The following is a 20,954-nucleotide window of genomic DNA, read 5'->3' on the forward strand; positions in this document are numbered from 1 at the left end:
TATTAGGAGGAAGTTTTTCACACAGAGGGTGGTGACTCACTGGAACAGGTTGCCCAGGGAGGTTGTGGATGCCCCGTCCCTGGAGGCATTCAAGGCCAGACTGGACGTGGCTCTGGGCAGCCTGGTCTAGTGGTTGGTGACCCTGCACTTGGCAGGGGGGTTGAGACTCGATGATTTTTGAGGTCCTTTTCAACCCAAGCCATTCTATGATTCTATGATTCTATGATATTTGTGGTTGCGGTGATTTGGGACCTGGTTTAGAGGTGTACTTGCGGTGTTGATGATAGTTAGACTTTATGATCTTAAAGGTCTTTTCCAACCTAAATGATCCTACGATTCACCATAAATACTGAAACTGAATTATTAGAAGAAGTGCTTATTGACTCAGAAAATCTTTCTTGTCCTAATAGACTACAGGCCTTATTCTTCTGTTTTCATTGAGTCAAGTAACACAAAACAGACCCATAAATACATCCTTTATATATTAGCAAAAATGAAGAGCAATCCATACTTCACTGTACTCACCCCCAAAAAATATTTGGTAATATCACATTCTCTAAATATATCTATTTATGGTAAGAGATGAAGAAAGTTTAAAACAGAAGATTTATCAGTAGAAAAAGAGATCAAATTGTGATTTATCTAATTTAAACTAGATATTCAGCTATTTTTTCCGCCTTTCACCTTTCAGGATGTCACTGTTCTCCACTTATCAATATGAACTTTAAATTCCCTGACAGCTTCATTCAAGTAAACGTGGACTATGTGTGTTTTTGTCAAGGTTAAATGTAGATGTATAGGTCAAATTACACTCTCAGTTTAATCTCATCATATATACTGAATAATTGAAATCAATGGACCTACTCCTGATTTATAGAAATATTACTAAATGGAGAGTTTTATGTCTCTTAGACCAGTAGCAACAGACTTGCACACAAGCAATTACATTAACAGCTACCTATAAAGCTGCAGCATTTTATCCAGACTGAGAATTAAATGGATCCAGAATGAAACCTGCTTAAAAGCATTAATAAGTTTCTATAATGGAGGTGAAAATAATTTTAATATAAAAGCAGCGGCAACAAAAATAATATTTCTAAATATATATCCTTGTCACTTTAATGCTGATCTAATATACACTGGCAATCAGAATTGTAAATATGAAGCCATTCCTCCATTGAAAGAAAACTTTTTTTTCTTCTATTGGTCCAAAATATTAGACATTTCAAGGAAATGAATAATATATTACTAGTGAAAGAGTAACAAAAAAGATCAGACCACTGATTGTTTTTAGATTCTATAAAATTTCATTGTCAATAAATATTATTTAAGCATATATAAGTTGTATAGACGTAACTTTTTTCGAACCATTTTAAAGATAGTATTTTAGTATTTTTATGTTATTTGATTAAGCCATTGAAACTTTGTTTTTAAAGCTACACAGGCAATATTTTCAAATAAATCAATGGCTAATTTTCAGAAGTACTATAACTTGCAATGATTTAGAGATTGTACATCATTAAGTGTAAATGAAATGAGTACACAAAAAGATGACACACTTCTGTACAACAAATAAAAATATTACAAAACTAGAAAAAATATAACCTCTGAAAAATATTACAAGATCTAGTAATTTCATGAGCAGCGTATTCATGAAGTCTGGTCATTCATGACTGGATTTTGCAGTTAAATAATCTAGTAAATTTTAAAACTTAATTGCAATTTCTTTTCCCTCCAAGACAAGTTATTCAGTCATTTGAGTGGATTTTCTATTATCTGGTAGTCCATCTCATTCCTCTTCAACCTTTCTACTGACATAGGAGGGAAAAACAATGTTTAGGGTTTCTTCTTACTTATTTTTGCAAAAGCCATTGAAATGAAATGAAAACCTCTGGTAACCTCCAGCAAATTCTGACATTTGTTGAAATGCTACAAGAAATGCAGAACTGTTTGAAGTGGGACCAAAAAAACAAACAAACAAAAAAAAAAAACCACCAAAAAACAGTTAAGAACTTGTTGTCATAGAAAACTGTCTGGAAATGTCAGCCCAAGCTGTCTGAGTAAGAAAGCATAGGGAACATGGCCCACCTCCCCACTGGCACCTTCATACAACTTGTACACAAACTGGAACACAGGCTATCCATCACCACAACTCTATTAGGAATGTAACCTCTACTGTAAGCATGGTAAGCATCCTCCTTTCCATCTATTTGGAAGACTCCATTTATTGGGAATAAGTATGGATTTAAAATGTACCTACAAGTAGGTAGTAAAGCCTGCCTTAAAAAAATATAGAAGACATAGCCATGGAGAAGTCCTAATTCCTAAATAAATTAGCATGTGGTTTTTATCTTCCTATAGCATGCTTGAACACACACTGAAGGCACAGACTGGGGCAAATGGATTTAATTTCATCCCAAGTGCAACATCTTAGAGATGTTCAGAAATAATTACTTTGGTTTAAACTTCGGTCTTAGCTATCCTTGCTTGAAAAAAAAGAAAAAGAAAAAGCTACTAATCAAGCAAGCCAAAATAAAATCTGTATTTAAAACTAAGAAAAAGGTCACTGAAGTCATGCTTTCTGAGTACTGAATAGCCCTTGGACAAGTCCTATCTTTACTTATCAAAATGTCTCATCCAACTTTGTCACCAGAGGCAAAGAGTGCTGAATAGCATATTTAGATTTCAGTAGTTTATTTGGCTTCTTTCTGTTGCTATAATTTGTATTCGTATAATCTACCTGTAATATTCAAAGGAATATAATCCTGCTTGTGCTCAATTAAGCTGGTCACTGCTGGATTCACTAAGTAGGAAGAAATTAGCAATGTCATTGACAATAGTAAACAATTTGTGAGCTGCTTGCACTGCTGTTGCATATATGACAAACAAGTTGGACAAATATCTGGCTCATAAAGCAAACGTAGGAGATAAGTGGAGTGTGAAGAACTTTTTTATTTCCTGGGACAGAAAGATTAATAATAAGTTCCACGGGTGGAATGAATTTTAGGCGGACTCCACTCTACTTTCTGTCTGAAGAATTATTTGAAGAGTCGGGGGGAAACAAAAAATAGAAAAACAAAAGAGGAAAAAAAAGAGGAAATAAGAGGAATAAAATTATTCTCCTACTTTTTCAATCATGTTAACTAATACTGATAACCAGGTTTTGGCATATACTAGTCTACTCTAGTGGTGTTCTTGAGTGTATTTTCTTATTATGTACTTCATTTCCAAGTAAGAATAAGCTATAACTAATGGAGTTAAATTAGAAGAGGTAAGGATTTTTCCCACAGCATGTATCTGAAAGCTCCATTTTAGGCAGTGCGAAGATCTTTCTCCTCATTTCCTGCAGCTTTCCCATTCTTCCCTTGACAGTTTGCCTTGGAACACACACAAGCAACTCTGCTTGTAGTTGCTCCACAACATTTTTTGGCAGGGTCATTTTTACAACACAGATTTAAGCCAAAACAAAGTATCTTCACTTTCGAAAAATTGTATAAACATGTGGAAATAAATCAGCCTGCTGTGGACAGAATTTTTCTGAGAGAGGGGAGAAAAGCACTCATTACCTTTTGAAATTAGTTAGAGAAGGAAGACATAAGGAGAAGCACAATGATTAAAAAAAACATAGAAAAGGACACAATTAATGAAAAATATGGAGAATTTTGAAGTGAATGCCACAGCTTTAAAGAGATTGACTTTTCTGGAATCTATATGATTCTGGTTTTCCACACAAAAGAAGCAATTCAGACTTATTCATTTTATCCACATTAATGCAATGTAGAGCAGCCACTTCAATCCTCCTCTTCCCTTTTCCTCAACGATCAGCAGTTGAAATACTGCCTGTGTTGGTGCATTTGGTGCAGTCGATATTCTGATGGTTTAATCAGAATGTCTAAAATAAGACACAAATGGGAAAAAAAAGCGTAAATATTTACTGCCAAGATACACAAGAACAAGAGATAAGTGGGAAGTTTTGACTTTTTATTTCCTATAAAATATCCTGATTAAATTTTTCTGGTACTGTGAAAAATATAGCAGAAATACATATACATATTTCACCATCGTCACTTTCTCACTGTGCTCGCTGTCATGCTCAATATTCCCTGAACCCCTCCAAACCCTCCAAACTTACTTTCAAGTTGTCCCTTTAGATTTTTTGGTTTAAAAATATTTTGAACTGTTGAGATAGTTTCAGAAAATAATTTCCCCTTATGCGAAGAAATACAATTTTAATATAATCAGAACAATCTTTTTATCAAAGAAAGACCAAGTTACCTTCACTGAGAGGATGAAGAGGGAAATAAATCTGATAGGCCAGTGGAGAGGAGCATGAAAATTAGAGAGAGAAATCCAGAGACAGAGACAGTCTCTAATTAGCACTGCAGTTATATTTTTACCCACTTAAAATATTTTCAAATTCAAAGTATGCAACGTACTGTTTAACAAACTCATTCCAAATGCAGAGTTTAGAGCACAATACAAAAATACAAGAGGGAAACGTGGGTTCTGACTATGATTTGAAAAATTTATACCTTTTAGTTAATTCATTGAAATTAAAGCATAAAATAAAGTTTATTTAAAAAAAAAACAACAAACAAAAACAGCTGCAGATGTACATATAAAAGCAGCAATAAAAATAGCCCCATACATGTTACAATCAAGAATTTTAAATATTATTTTTCCCTCTCAAAGTCATGTTAATTTATTTATCCTCATTCAGTTTAGACATTTCTAACTTAAGTGGAGATGTAGCACTTTGGGGACTTTAAGGATTTGTCTGAAGCTACAGTTCCATGTCACTCTCGTTTGGCTCCAATGAAATGCTTAACACTACTCTGAAGTCATGGCTTTTCCCCTTAAGTTGTTTATATGAGGCTTTGTACACATAAAACATAAAACAAATTGATAAATCCTACTAAATAGGACAAATAGGATTTTCAGCAGCACTCAGCACCGAGAGCTCCTTTCTTTTGCAGTTACTATAAGTGTCTGAAATGAGAACAAGGCCAGCTCAATACTACAGGTTCTTAAAATCCAACTCCCTAAATTTTGCCAAGGGAAAATATGCACATCTTGTAAAGTCAACCCATCATGTATTCATTTTACCTACCTTTTTAAAAATTAAAAACAAACAAGCATACTGGAAAAAACAACAACAACAAAAACCCCATGCTTTGTAGTTTGTAAACTAGCTTATCATCATCATAGGCAAACAGCCTACATTTTGCAGTCAGCTTTTCTGGCTAAGTTTTCACTGAAATGACTGGTTAGATTTTGCTCTAATTGCTCAATTTGATTCCCAACAATAGAAGACACTGAGATGCTATGAAATCCAAAGCCATGTTTAAATAAAAAATGAGTCACACAGGAGCAGGTCATGCCTGAAAGTTTTACAAAATAAGTTTTCAAAATAATTTGGATGGATCAGTTTTGAGTACTGATGAATGGAGCTAGAAAATTAATAATGAATTATGGCCTATAGACAGTTTAAAATCAAAAGGCAATGAATCTTCTGAGTAGAGACTGAAATGTTAGAGAAAAGGTTGGGAACCCTAACACTTTCATTACAAATTTACCAGTTGAAAAAAAAAGTGTTGAATATTTAAAAGGATGTCAACAGAAGTAAGGTAGGAAAACTTTGTCATTGGCAGATTATAAGTCACAAAAAATAGACTTGCAAATATGCAATTATTTGGTAGCAATGTAAGAAACAAACAACCTCAGGTTAAAGAGATTCAAAAGTTTATCTCCTGTACTTTAAAAATGATTATAATATAATAAAGATCTCTCAGTTAGTAGTTTTATCACACAAAACCCAATTATGGTCAAATTCTTCTGTCTCTTTGCCCTTTATTTTTTTAACCTGAACAAGTAGAAAAAAAAGGAATAAAAGTTATTTGTTGCCCAGTGATATTTCATATGTTAAAATGTGAGAAACTTCTTTGAAAAAATAATTTTAAAAAGCCACTATAAGTCAAGGAAGTACTTAATTTCTTAGTTATAAGTGATCTAGTTATAGATCTTAGTTATAAGACCTATCACTGATCTTAATGTAACATCACCTTTATCCACAAGGCTCCTAAAGACACTTTCTACTACCAAATAGGAACAAATTCTTCCTAGGTAAGGATAATATTTGTTTTCTTTGAATTCCACTTATTTCCTTTTTTTTTTTTTTTAAATTTTCTATTCATTTCATTGTACTTTCAAGTCAAATATCACCAGTTTACCTAATAAGATAATGATGTAATAACAGCAAGAAAAAAAAAGTTGTATCTCTTTCTTCAGATGGAATTACTTGAGCTCTAAAATATTCTTGGAGGTAACCTCTGAGAAATATGCTATAGAACACAGTAATTAATTGTTCTTGAGGTAATAACTACAACATAAACTCAAGTGTATAATTGTATATCTGATAGATATCTGAAAAAATGTAACTCAGTGTTCATTTTATCAGTACTTTTGCTTATTATTTCCTTATTTAATTTCTGAAGGCAAAGCCAATTCTTCTATACATATAAAGTCATTGCATGCATATTTTTCCAACTTTTTAAAGTAAATGCTTAATAGAAGTGGATTCTGAGGCCATGAGTAGAACTCTGTGACTTCTAAACAATCTGACTGAAGTTACTTTAGAATTGCTAGGAAAAAGAAAGAAAGAAAGAAAGAAAGAAAAGTGCTGGAGGCAACCTAAGCTTTTACCTAACAAAAGCCACAGCTCTGTTCCAGCTTACAGTATGGTTTTTGTTTTTCTTTTACATGGCCTCTAGAAATAAGAGGGTTAGACAACACCACTAAGGGAGCAAGTGAATTCTGTTTGTTCTCTACCACACATGTAACTGAATCTAAGCACACAATTAAATATACATACGAAGAAATTAGTCTTCATGTTCCAGGAGTTTTTCTGCCAGTTCAATAGGAAAAAAGATCAAGAAAGAGTTATTTTATTTTTTTTATTGTAAATGAAATTAAACTTGTGTCTACAGAGAAAGACATAGAAGTGGAAATATATAGATAGATATTATGAAGCAGAAAATATGGCTACTTATTAATGTTCCTTGGAATTTCTGTTCAAGATCATAGAACCTTTTGCAAATATTAATTAGTCTCTAGGATATGTGTGTGGAGAACGAAAAAAAATTTTTTTTTGCTTACTAAGTATGTTTTTAGTAAAGCAAGAAATTATCGAATCTTATGTATCTGAACATTTATTTTACATGACAGTATACATTAGAACCATAACGCAATCAGAATATCTGCATTTAACTTGTAATACGGATTATTATATACAATGAAATTGGTGCAATTCAGAATTCATATGCTATATTAATCTCAGAAAAATGTAGACCTAAAACATGGATTTTTAAACTCATCAAATTTGTGAGAGCTAATTTGCAAATGCAAGATATATAATGTCAGAAACCTTCCAAGAGTAGCAAACTGAAAGACTGACTTCTCATTATCAAAATGCACTAACAGTAAAGCAAAGTAACTGCATCTAACTCTTTTCGTAAGCACTGAAATATTACATTTTAGTATTGCTGTGAACATTTATTTCTTAAAAAACAAAAACATAAACAAAACAGGTCCAGCTGGTTTAATTTCAGCAGTAGTCTACAGTAAATGAAAGCAGCTCTCTCTCCCAGCAATATACATGATAAAGAAGGTTCATGTGCATGCCAAGTTTCTCTGTAGATGCTGTAGCACAAAATAGAGAAGGTTTAATCCCTAATGCACAAAGAGTTGTTTTGGCTTGATCTCAGCTATAAGAAACAGAGCAGTTACTGTTTTTTGCATGTAACTGTTTCATGCACAGCCAGTGAATTACTTCTAATGCATTCATACTTTGGGAATTTACAAAACTAGGGAGAAAGAAGGAATAGACACTAACATGAAAATAAGATCAGCACAGTACTTTAAATACTCATCCAGCAAATTGAGAGAGGTCATAAGGAAGTATAAATCCTGGAAGAAACCATATATTATTCAGCAATAGTTACATAATCCTGGCTACTCAAACAATTCAGTATGTAAAAATATTAAGAAAAGGCATTTTAATTCAAACATTTTTCTTAATTATTTTGCTGATGCATCTTTAATACACACTCTTTTGACTTAGTCAAAAAACTGTTCTTTTATAGAAAAAGTGAAATCTTTTTCCAGTTTTCCAACTGACAAGCCTCCAAAAGATGCAATGATGGATCACACAGATAAGTAGCGTAATCGTATTCCCATGATTTGCTGTCTACTGAATGAGTGTTGATGCCATACAAATATTCTTTTTGCCAACAGTTGTTTTTAGAAAGTATTGAGGAACAATGAAATGTTATACTAAGTGGGAGATTAAATAAATTGCTTTTAAAACCACAAATGCAACTACAATTAAAGTACCTCTGAGAATTTCAGCCTTCTAAAAACAAGATATAAATTCCTAAGTCAGATTGGCCAGCATAAAAAAAAAAGAACATTGTCTGATATAATCTTAAAAGCCTGGGCTCCTATAGCCAAGAATAATAAAGATTAGATATTCACAAAGAGATTTGTATAGAGCTTCAAGACACACAAGTTATCAACCAGTGTAAATCAGCATCATTCATGACACAGTTCTGGGATTTGTTTTGTATTCCTGCTTAATACATTTGGATTTTCCAAATGAAGCTATTTATGTAAATCAGAACAAATCCTATAAATAAAATTCTAAGATAGGACTCTCAGCAATATTAGGAAGAGATGGATCGGGTACTTAAGATAGCTATATACACTAATTTCTATGGATTTATGTTGTAAGATACTGCCTAATCTTCCAGTGTGTTCCTCAATACTACATAAAATGGATTTGGTTATCTGAATTTGACCTCTATAAAAGTTGTCATCCAGAAATCTCCTCTTCCACTGATGCCCACCCAAACCCCTCATATTTTTTTCTCAAATGTACTCAGTATTTTGTGTAAAAGTTCCTCATGTGCCTAAAATTCAATCTGAACTTGTTTTGCTGTACTTCCATGTTTCTTTGATTGAGGAGCTGAACAGCTAGACTGTATTTACCCTGGACTTGACCCTATAGAAGATCATTTGCTCGTGTCTTCATGACCTAGCAGGTATACTCAAAATGCATCAAATAGACCAGGTCTCTTACAAAGTGATATGAGGGTCACAACTTTACCCTAAATACAGCAAGTGAGTGTAATGCTACATTCCTCTTTCTGTTCTTAAAAATCCTCAGATAACAATAACAATAGAAAGCAGAAACACTACAATGAAGCTTATAATTACAGCATTCTCCCTGCTTCAGAGAATTTCAATTGTGCCTAAGGGAATTCAATTGTCTTTTAAATTTCCCTAAACACCAGACTATGTTTCTTGGACATTCTCCAGTTCTCCATTTGTAGTCATTCTATTGCTGTCCAAAACAAAAGAAGACAGGAAAAAATAAATTCACTGAAACTTAAAAGGAGATGAAGAATGCTAGCCACCAAGCAATCTTGGTTCAGATACTCACAATCACTTAGATGATTTCTCCTCTGGTCTCTTGATTTGCATATCAAAACTACAGAATGGCTTTAATTTCATTAGTATAATTCCCTAACTTTAGTAATGTGATTGCGGTCGGCCAATACACCTATCGCAAATAAGGACAAAAACCTTCAAACTTCAGAAATAGTTAAAAAAAAAAAAAAAAGTTTATGTGAAGTTTATACTAATTTGAACTTGTAATGGATATAACCTTAATCTCTATGTACAAAGACAGAATATCTGCACAAACCTTAGACACTGAATATGGAAGTGCAAGACAAATGCTAGAGCTAACGTCTTCATTACTGTGCATCTGGTCTGATTTTTGACTACCTTGAAAAATTATCATTGCAAAGTAACAGTATGAAAAATTAAAAGTTGGAGTTAAAAATAATTAACATCTTACGTACTTTTTCATGATGACATGGTAGAAATGTAATGGAGAAGCATAGTACTTGTAAAAATACTGATGCAAATGGAATTGAAATTGAAGTACTCCTGAAGATTTGAGTCTTTTAAAAGTAGGTATAACTTCCCAAGTAATGGTAAGTACTTTAGCATGTTTTCTTACATGATAGCAATTATTCCATACCGGCAGTTTGATAAAGCTATCTTCTTTTTATATGGATTTGAATGGATTCCAAAAACATAAAAAAAAGTTTGGCCTGTTTGGCCTGTTTGGCCTACATGAGTAGAAATCAGTACATTGTGTAGCTATTTGTACATTTTCTGCAACCCAGGAAAAGGAATTTTGGATGTAGACATGAAAACTAACATTAATCTCTGTCAGAGATGAATGTTCCACTTTTATTAATTGGAATGTGGATAAAAATGCAGATCTTCCCAAAGCATACTTGAAAAAGATCTGGATACATACAGATTTGTAGGCTTATTTATGCAGATTATTTATACAGAATTGATTGTTCATTATTTCATGCAAGAAATCCTTTAAAACATGCTAAAAAAATTATTCATTACAAATTGATAACTTTATAAAAAATGACAAGCTTTCTCTTAAAGCATGTAGTTGTTTGTGATGATCAAGAGAAATAACTTTAAAAAAAAACAAAGACAACTTTAGTCTTAATTCTGTAGACTATGGTTATGTGTGTTCTGTGTGTTCTGATCAATCATTAGCCAGTCTGAAACATGCTTATTATATTTAAAACTTTTGAAGTCCAGTTTGTTTCCAGGCCAAGAACACCATAGAGATAAGCTATGATTATTCTCTGTTAATCTGCTTTTGTTGCAGATGTCTATGAAAAATATTCATAAACTTCTTTTGCCTTTGGAAATGCAAAATTATGATTTGATATCACTTTACAGAAACTGTGCTTTTGAAAAACACAAAGTAGTAGACAATCAGACCCAATGAATTAGCCACATGCTTAGCTGTCATTATTATTTTGTGACAGTACTCTTGAAGTACTGACATATACAAATGCGCTGCACTGCACAGAGACAAGAAAGACTCAGATATTAATTTGAAGAGACTGATTTCTACACAAGAAAAAAAAAAGATAAAATAAGAGCATGCGGACTAGATAGCGCAAGGAAATAATGAGATGCTGCTAAACAGTATAATATGCACTAGTCTCAGATCACCACATGTTAGGTTAGGAGAAGATGTGGCAAAGATGAAGTTTAAAAAGTGATCATTCTTACAGCATGCTAAGTAATAATAATAATAATAATAGAAATATATATATGCATTATTTTTTACTAGACTATTTTGCAAATCTTGCACTATTTATACATTTTAGTCAATTCTAGTGACTCTCATACATCTGAGAATAAAAGAATCTTCCAATGGCTTTGAATATCACTGATACATATCACAGATAATTAGCTGAATTTAAAAATTTAACATAGTAAAAGGGATTTTAAAATTTTTCAGAAAAAGTAGCACTTACAAAATGGAAGTTTGTGTCACTTACATTTTATTAATTATTGCAGTAGTCTGATTATTTTAGATAGCAGATCAGTGCTGAAAAGTACTATTCAAAATAACATCTTACCAGAAAAAAAAAAAAAACAAAAAAACCCAAATAAATAAAAACTTATTGTAATCATTCCCTTACACATAGTTTAAGATCTAGTTTTTTCCCCTGGGTATACAACCTGCTACTCTTAAGGTGACATGGTTAGCGTTTAATATCTAGTCATATAAAACTTGCCTCAGCAAGTTTGTGGATGATGTCAAACTGGGCAGTGCAGTTTATATGACAGGAGGAAGGGATGCCAGCCAAAAGGAACCAAAAACATCTTGCAAAGTGGGCCCAAGTGAACCAAATGATGTTCAGAAAGGCCAAGTGCAAGGTGTTGCACTTGGGTAGAGACAATTCCAGATACGTGTACAGGCTGGGAGAACTCACTAAAAGTAGCCCTGCCAAGGAGAACCTGGGGATTCTGGTAGATGAAAAACTTAACATGAGCCAGCAGTGTGCATTTGCAGCTTGGAAGGCCAACTGTATGATGGGCTGCATCAAAAAAGGGGTGGCCAGCAGGGTATGGGAGGTGATTGTCCCTCTCTACTCTGCCCTCATGAGGCCCCATCTGGAGTACTGCATCCAGGTCTGCGGCCCCCAGCAAAAGAAAGATGTGAGGCTGTTGAAGTGTGTCCAAAGGAAGGACACAAATATGGTCAGAGAGTTGGAGCACCTCTCCTACAAAGACAGATTGAGGGAGCTGAGCTTGTTCAGTCTGAGGAGGAGAAGGCTCAGGGGACACCTCATTGCAGCCTTCCAGTACTTAAAGAGAGCTTATAAGCAGGAGGGAAATCAACTTTTTGCACAGGTAGATAATCATAGAATCATAGAATCATAGAATTACCTACTTTGGAAAAGACCTACAAGATCATCCAGTCCAACCAATGATAGGACTATAATGATAGGACATAACAGGATATTATGATAGGATATAATGATAGGACAAGGGGCAATGGTTTTAAACTAAAATAGAGGAGATTTAAATCTGATGTCAGGAGGAAATTTTTCAGTGAGAGGGTGGTGTGGTGCAGGAACAGGCTGCCTAGAGAATTTCTGGATGCCTCATTTCTGGAGGCATTCAAGACCAGACTGAATGGGGTCCTAGGCAGCCTGACCTAGTGCCTGATTTAGTGGTTGGCAACCCTATTCACAGAAGGGAATTAGAACTAGGTGTTCTCTGAAGTCCCTTCCAACATAAGCCATTCCACAATTCCATTATTCTATGATTCTATTATGAAAAGATCCAGCATTAATGGAATCAGAAGATGTGGCTTCAGCTTACGCAAAGTCTTCTGGAATGTCGGCTGGGAAATTTTAATAATCTTATAGAATTTTTGAAATGTACGTGGGGTCTAGAAATCCAGATAAAACCCATCTGGATGCTTTCCTGTGCAGCCTATTATAGGGAACCTGCTTTAGCAAGAAGGGGTTAGATCTGATGGCCCCTTCCAACCCTTCTTCCAACCCATATGATTCTGTGATAGGCCACAGTGCAGTTCTGAAAAATGTAGTACCTAATATCTATTGAAATAATGGAACTTAGACATTTAGATTTTTATCAGTTCTACTAGAAATTTGCCTGAGTCATTAGGTGCCTAAGTACCCTTAAAAATCTGGCACATAGCTGACTTGCAGAATGACTCTGTCTGTAAATAATAGGTAATAGGTAATACTCTTCCCTGATGACAGTGGTATCAGGAAGAATGCATTAAAGATTACAGCAATTCTAGATACTATAGATATGGGTTGGCATACCAAAGCATAAGATAAATCATTAAGAAATGCCATTAGGAAACATTGGGCTATATCAGAGAAAAGAATTGAAAGAATCTCTAAGATTAAAAAAAAAAGAGAAAAAAAGAAAAACAGAAAAAAACCCAAACTTGTTAGCAAGACCATTTGTCAAATGAGCTGGTCTGCTCACTATAATATAACTAAATGTAACTAACAATCACTAATATAACTAAAGCTCATTAATACAGATTATTGTTATACCACACTTTAGAAAGCTTACCTCTTGAAGATTAAATGAGACAATTACTAGTTTCATATGAACGATTTAATTTTTGTTTATATATTTTAGGTCCTTTTATTTGCACATATTAATCTTAAATGTATTAATATGAAGCAATGGATAATTCAGTATGCTTCAAAGATAGTTGAAACTTTATCTGACTGCTAACAGCAAGGCTCCAAAACTTTCCATTATAAGTAGTAATAACAACTCAGATTACCTTAGATATTTTTCAGACAGTAAACTCAAGAATATGAAAATAAAACTGCCATAACTGCACATTTTCCTTTTTCAAATTTTGCAATCAAAGTGTTCTTCAGGATATACATTAAAATTTTCGATATTAGAAGTATAATATTACCATCATATATGGCATGAAGACCAGTTCAGTGCCTAGAGAAAGTTGGTCAAGGTAAGAAAGAAATGAGGTATGGTGGAAATCTATTGTGCTGTAAACTTCCTTAGAAAGTCTTTTTCCATCTGAAGAAGTTCAAATAGACCTCCCTCTGCTTTAACTTTGCTGGGTTGAATGATTTTGCATTGAGATCCACAGATGGCTCCCTGAAGCTGCAATTCTCCATTATATCTCAGCATGTATTCAGTTCAGACATTGTCAGTAATGAAGGCACTTGTAACTGTACATAGTTTAGCTTTCTTTCATTATGTTTCTCTTTGAAAAATCACCTTCCATTCCTTTACCATTCACATGTCCCTCAAAGTACAAATGACTTCATACAATACAAACACAATATAGTAATGCAGTAATGGACAAGAGCCAGGAGACCCAAGAGCATACTCGAGTAACGAATCTGGCTACTAGGGAAACTGGCCTTCATCATGACTACATTTTCTTGTTTTTCTCTAGTGGAGGGGAAAGCACAGAGGCTACTGCCAAAGGCATTATGAGCCTGAAAAAATTCCAATAAATTTTAGGTGAAGTTACATGGATAGCAATATTGAAGACATCCTCAAACATTTTCTATGCAGTGAGAAAGTGAAGAGTTGCATTTTTGTTGAAAGTTTGTATTACTTCTGTCTTAATTTTCTGATTAATTTGGTACCAGTTGGTAAAACTTAATAATTAAGCATTGCTTATGTTATTACCATTGTGTAATTTTGTTCTTGTATTGAAGGGGGGATAAGGGCAGAAAAAAAAATATATGTTGTGTTATAAAACAAAACATTAATCGGGAAATACCAATAGAATGGGCAGACTTCATACAGGCTGTAGAAAACATCACAAGAAAATGGGAAGCATAAACAGGATAATTTGAAAATAATATGATATTTATATGCAAATAAGATGTTGATGATCTTCCTTTTCTTACAGTATATTCCACTAATTTGCCACAAGGCTATGTAAAAAGCAATAACAGTGAACAAGCATAGTAGGAAACCTTTGAATGTTCAAAGGGGACGTTCAATCATTTAAAGCTCACAATATAACCTAGTGTGAAATTGTTATAATAAAGTGGGAAATGGCCTACTTAGCACAGAGGATGCTTCACTCTGCATGGCTGCTTTGTATTCTACAGAGAAGCAGATGGCATTCCCTGCAGATCTGCTTGCCCCATGCAGGTGGGTGGCTAGTCTGGCTCACCATCAGATAAACCTCACTGCTGAGGGGAGAAAATGACCGGACATCAAATAATTGAATTGCTTGCTATTGAATTAGCCTTTGCATGGAAGTATCAACTCTTAACACAATGCATGGGTTTTGTTTGGGACAGAGTTAATTTTCTTCATAGAGACTCATATGAAGCTGTGTTTTATATATTTTTATGAAAATAATAGTGAAAATGTCCCCACGTTTTTATTTAATGAAGAGTAGAGGTTACACAGAGTCAAGGACATTTCAGCTTCTCACACTGCCCTATCAGTGAGGAGGCTAGGGGTGCACAAGGAGCTGGGAGGAGACAGAACCAGGACCTGACCTCTGACCTAAACTGGTCAAAGAAAATTTCCAAAGTTTTTCTCAAATAACAACAAACCAACTAATCAACCAAACAAAAAAAAATCACAATAATTATTTATTATTATTATTATTATTATTATTATTATGGAAACTAACAGAAATTGATTTGGGTGACAATGTGTAAGCCATTCCTCTACTCAGAATTTTGAATTGTATTAGGGAAGAGAAGCTACTTAGTAAAGGCAAAATTAAGTTACTTAATTTAGATATAATTAATTAATAACCTACATAACATTATTTTTTCAGTACATAGAAATGTATCATAATTACTTCTCCTTTTCCTATTTTCGCAAATATAGAATGTATTTTTCTGAAGTTTGTACCTGAATCTTTGAAATTCATAAATGAGAGGCATTGAGGTTCCACCCTTTGTTCATTCACAATTTTTTTTCAAATGGGAATCTTTGCATTTTAAATTGAGAGAAATAAGAAAACAAAAACAAAACAAACAAACAGAAAAGCAACAACAACAAATGCTATTACAAAAGACTAAGTCCACAGCAGGGAGTAAGGGAAAGAGGAAAGTAAGCATTCATGCTCATGGGTTTATTCTGTAGTTGTGTAACAGCAATTCAAGGACATGTTATCTGTTATCTATGTGCTGATGTGTTGCAGGAAAAAAAAATTATTTTACATTATTTTACATTTTTTAACTGTGTAAATTTGGTCATACTATGATATTCCGTGAATTGCCTGAGTAGACATGGAGAAAATTTTACTAATACAGATATTCTGCAAACTCAGAAGGATGAAACATTGAGCAGATGCATAAATCTAAATGACAGTATTGATATTGTTATTCATCTATGGTTTTAATTTCTGTATGTGTGTTTCAGTGTTTTAAATAAGATTATTCAATATACTAGATGCAGGGAAATGTTTGATTTCAGATGCAAGACATGACATATTACTAAACTGAAAGGCAAAATTAACCTGTACCTAAATGCAGAATGAAAAATAAGGCAAATGTGAAAGTGGGATAATTCTCAATAAAATTAACTTGTCCAGGTATTAAAGAACTCTTACTCTGTCAATTTTGGCCTTATTGTCCAGTCTAGTTCCCAAACAGTACAGTATTAATTGTTCCAATACTGAATAATCAGTAAGATGGAGTTAAATCCCAATAGAGTTTATAGAAAAAAAAGTATTTCCTAAGACCTCCTCTAAAGACAGATAATTTTTTCTCCTAGTGTAAAATCTAGTTCTTAGAAACTTAGCTGCCTTTCTTCACAGAATATATTAATGAAACACAACAACAAAAGTAAAGAAATAGGTGCAAATTTGGGAATAAATTCTTCAATATGGTTTGTTCTTAATCTGGAATTTTTGCATTATCTGCGCTGGAATTGGACCACCCATCTTCTCAGAAAAGCTAGATGATATTATTTGAGTTTTTTTACTTTGCCATTTATGTGACTGAAAGATACATCTTACAGTAATAATCCTGCAAAGGGGATAGGAATTTATTTTCATGAATTCATTATTTCCACATGATTAAAAGAATTATATTATTATATCTGACCCACTAACTTCAATATATTATTTTTTGTTTTTCTCTAGCAAAGAACAGCAAGAATTCCCTCGAATCCAATTATTATATTCGGTAGTATATTCAGTTTCAGTATTGAATTAGTATATTCAGTAAAGTACTGAAGACTTCAAAGCACTATTCAAATGACAATGTGTATCCTGATTCTTTGACAACCTACTGGTAAATTAGATAGCAAAGTAGTTCAGGTTTCACTAACCCACCCAATGAAGCTGTTTAATGGATAAAACAATTTTTGATCCCTGATCATTACCTTTAAGAAAGAAGTTATATTTTTGTTTGGAACTGTGCATATTGTATTACACTCATATGTATTAATTTTGTATTCAAAGGAGGAACTAAGCTAATGAAAATTCTATATGGAAAGGACTCCAAAATAGCAGTTGATGTAATTTTGGCAGCAATAAATCATAACGATAACCAGGTCAAAGAGGTCTTTATGTTTCTGTAACATCAGAGAAATAAAGAAATTCTCAATCTTTGAGATTACAGTCAAAGAATAATCTGCACAGTAGCAACATTCTTTCTTAAAATTAGATGATTTCTCAAAAAGCTGTAAACACAAAAACTGCTAACGTAGAATCTAGGTATATATAAACCCTATGAATACCTAAGTTATACATAATATTTGGTAAAATGTGCTTGATATTATGTTTTTTTTTTAAACAGACATAACCGATCTTGAATGCAGTTTAAAGAGACATGTGTTATTATGTTTCTATTTCAAATTAAATAATGCCAAACAGTAGTAGAAGTTACAGAACTGTCATGATCTTGCACTAAGCATGTTGAGTTGTTTTGTATAAAAGCCACAAAACCAAAAGTATCCCATGAATATATCCAGTTTGCAAAATACATGATGGAGCAATTGTGAGTAAAATTGTCAACACTGCTGTCCTTTCTTCATGAAGAGCAAAAGTCTTCTCCGGGTTGATGGAGGGTATTATATGGGATTTAAATAAGATTGGAAGAAATTATACAGGAGTGAGTTTGTTCTAGTTTAGAATAATTGTGTCAACAGACAGAGGGTAATCATGAAGATGCTGAGTGTTAGTGCATCTCCTGAGGCGAAATGTTTCTGTGGAGTACTTTTACTTCCTATGTCTTTCTTACTTAAGTAGTGAGTGCTGCTACACACTGTGGGTTATAGAGGGAGACGTACCTATAATGTGATTAATTATGGAATTATTTTATTCTTCTTTTATTTTCACATCAAAGCAAGGAACTGAATGAGTCACATATGCTTAATAAAATCTTTTCCTCAAGAGTATCTGAAACACTTCCTTTTCGACCATTTATTACAAAACTGATACTGTCTGCCTTCATAACAGGTCCAAATTACCAATTTTTGTCCCTTTGATTTTTTTCTTATGAGAGAGAAATCCAAAGATTTTGTACAGCTTTAAACTTCTCTAAATTCTCCTCTGTACTGCAGTTTTCTCTATTTAACCCTCATCTCGAACAAAAAGACTTTACTTAATACTTCAAACTCTTGCAACATTCACAAAACTTTCCTTGTAGATTTCTCCAGACTCATATTCATCTCCTTGTGTCGAAAGTATTGTGTTGTTTATCTAAAACGTTTCCATCTACTCTAAATTAAATTGCAGCTATCTTGATAAGGAGGTAGTTTCCTTCTGTTTTTGTACAGCACTAAGGAACTCTTCCTACATGACAAGCACCGCCAACACAGCAGCGCAATTTATCATTCAGCACTAAGTAGTCAACACACCTTTTAAGAGTCACTTCCCTTAGTATTAGAAGCAGTTAACTTTAAGATAAAGCTGAACTATTATTTGATAAATCACATAAATGCTTCTTAGAATATCAGGAAAGGAAATACAGAAGGTTATTTCACATATTTTGTTTAGAGGATATAGAGAGCAGACCGTAAATATCCAAATTAGAGTTTAGCCATGAGATTAAGACTATTAACAATATTCTGTGAAAAATACTGTTCAATCTTTCAGGAACAGAAAAGCCATAAACGCCTCATCTGAAAGATGGCAGTTGTATCAACTCACTGTCTCTGATATTTTATCCGCAATAGTAGTTCAAATTCTAGAAGTAAAAGTACTTCCAACTAAATCAGCTATATTTATTGCAACTCCAAAAAAAAATTTATAAGTCTCCTATGAATGTACTCAGCAATTCTACTTCAGAAGTACTATAAAAAGTTTTCTGATTGAGCCCACAAAGTATTCATGACTCTTCTGTGTAATGGAGAAGGTAACATACAAGCAGTCCTCTTCTCCAGTGGTTTGGGATTTTGACCTCATGAGGCTGATTGCTTGTAAGTCAGATGTTGCAGAGCTGTGGAGAACTTATTGCTGTTCCTCTGACCCTTCTTTCATAAGATATAAGGATGAAGACAGGAGTTCAGAAATGTAGGTTAGGTCCCATGTTCCATGTACTTCGTATAAGAGAATTCAAGCCCACTAGCTTGACTACAGCTAATGCTACAGGCTGGGATCTCTGTTGTCTTGTAAATACAGAGCTCTCAAAACAGAGACACTTCGGAATTTCTAGCTTACCTTCATATGTCATTTAGACATCTCTTTTTGATTATAAGCCTAACTTTTTGTATTGGGCCTTATTGCTTGGGTCTTCACAGTTCTCCCGAATACTGCAAGTGTTCAGTGTCTTTTTCTGAATCTATAATTTTTTTTTATAAAATCTTATGAAAGGAGATGTGAGAGAGGCAGAGTTTACCTTGCTTAATCGCCAAGGTTAGCTGCTTCAGAGCCATCCTGGCCAGAACTGATTGCGAGGTACAGGGAGATTTTGGGAAGCTCCTTTGCTAGGGGAACCCTGAGAAAGCAGATTGGTTCAGCAGCTCTTGCGAGAGCAGCAAACATGGCTTGGGTGTTGCCAGGGCAACAGAACCACATCCACACCCTTTGCCTTAGAAAAGGCTTCCGGGAGGGCGATGATGTGTTGCTGCCCACCAGGTGCAGTGAGGAGGAGGCAGCGTGTGTGCAGCACCCACAGCATATTGCAGCAGCAGGATGCAGAAGAACTGTCCCTCCTCACTTGGGAGACCAGCTTACCTATTGTCAGTCTTCACAGAATTACCATGGTCTCCAACAGGCAATGAGCTCACTCCACAAAGACTGTGGTGACCCAGACAGAGGCCATGCCCAAGAATGTGGCTGTTCAGGTCTCCAGGTGCAGGGAGTACCTGAGCCTGCTGCTGCCTGGAAGGGCTGCAGGAACTCCATCTGTGTGAGGTATGAGCAGGTGAAAGATCTGCTCAGCATGATGGCATTGCTCAAGGAGGAAGTAGAAAGGTTAAGGAACATCAGAGAGTGTGAGATAGAGTCCGACTGGTGGAGTAACTCCCTGGCATGCCAGAGAGATAAGATGTGAGGGAGATACCCTCAGAAAGTGATGGACCCCCTGCCCCATCACTGTCAGGCAGAGAGGGTGGACCTGAGAGATGGAAGAGTTGGAAGACAGTCCCAGCTCAGCATCATGGGCGAACTCTTTCCCTGCCAACCTCACTTCCCCAGGTGCCCGTAAGTAGTAGGTCTGAGGCACTGGAAATGGAAGGGGAGGTAAGCGAGGAGGCACAGGAAGGTTTGCCTAAGACATTGCCAAAGGTGAGGCAGTCAACTCTGTGTCTCCAGACTTCCTCTGCTAAGAAAGACAGAAGGGTTATTCTTGTAGGCGATTCCCTCCTCATGGGAATGGAGGGCTCCATATGCAGACCGGACATGACTCATAGGGAGGTGTGCTGCCTCCATGGGGCCTGGGTCAAGGACATAACTAGAAAACTCCCAGATCTGGTTGAACCCTCCAATTACTACACACTACTGATAGTTCAGGCAGGCAGAGATTAAATAGCTTAGAGAAGCCTGTGAACTATCAAAAAAGACTTCAGGGCTTTAGGGCGGTTGGTTGAGGGAGCGGGAG

General features: G+C 34.6%; 1 protein-coding gene and 1 long non-coding RNA gene across 4 annotated transcripts in view; both read right to left on the reverse strand.

Annotated features, from left to right (window-relative positions):
* CSMD3 (CUB and Sushi multiple domains 3) overlaps nt 1–20,954 on the reverse strand; it is a 641,503-nt gene that overhangs the window by 600,441 nt on the left and 20,108 nt on the right. The gene's annotated exons all lie outside the window — the stretch shown is intronic.
* LOC110394388 lies at nt 3,746–19,905 on the reverse strand. Its single transcript, XR_002435587.1, has 2 exons — nt 19,752–19,905; nt 3,746–3,892 (listed from the first exon to the last, which is right to left on the reverse strand). It is a non-coding gene; the product is annotated as an uncharacterized LOC110394388 (long non-coding RNA).

This window comes from Numida meleagris, chromosome 2 (genome assembly GCF_002078875.1).
Source record: "Numida meleagris isolate 19003 breed g44 Domestic line chromosome 2, NumMel1.0, whole genome shotgun sequence".
In the NCBI taxonomy this organism is placed as follows: Eukaryota; Metazoa; Chordata; class Aves; order Galliformes; family Numididae; genus Numida; species Numida meleagris.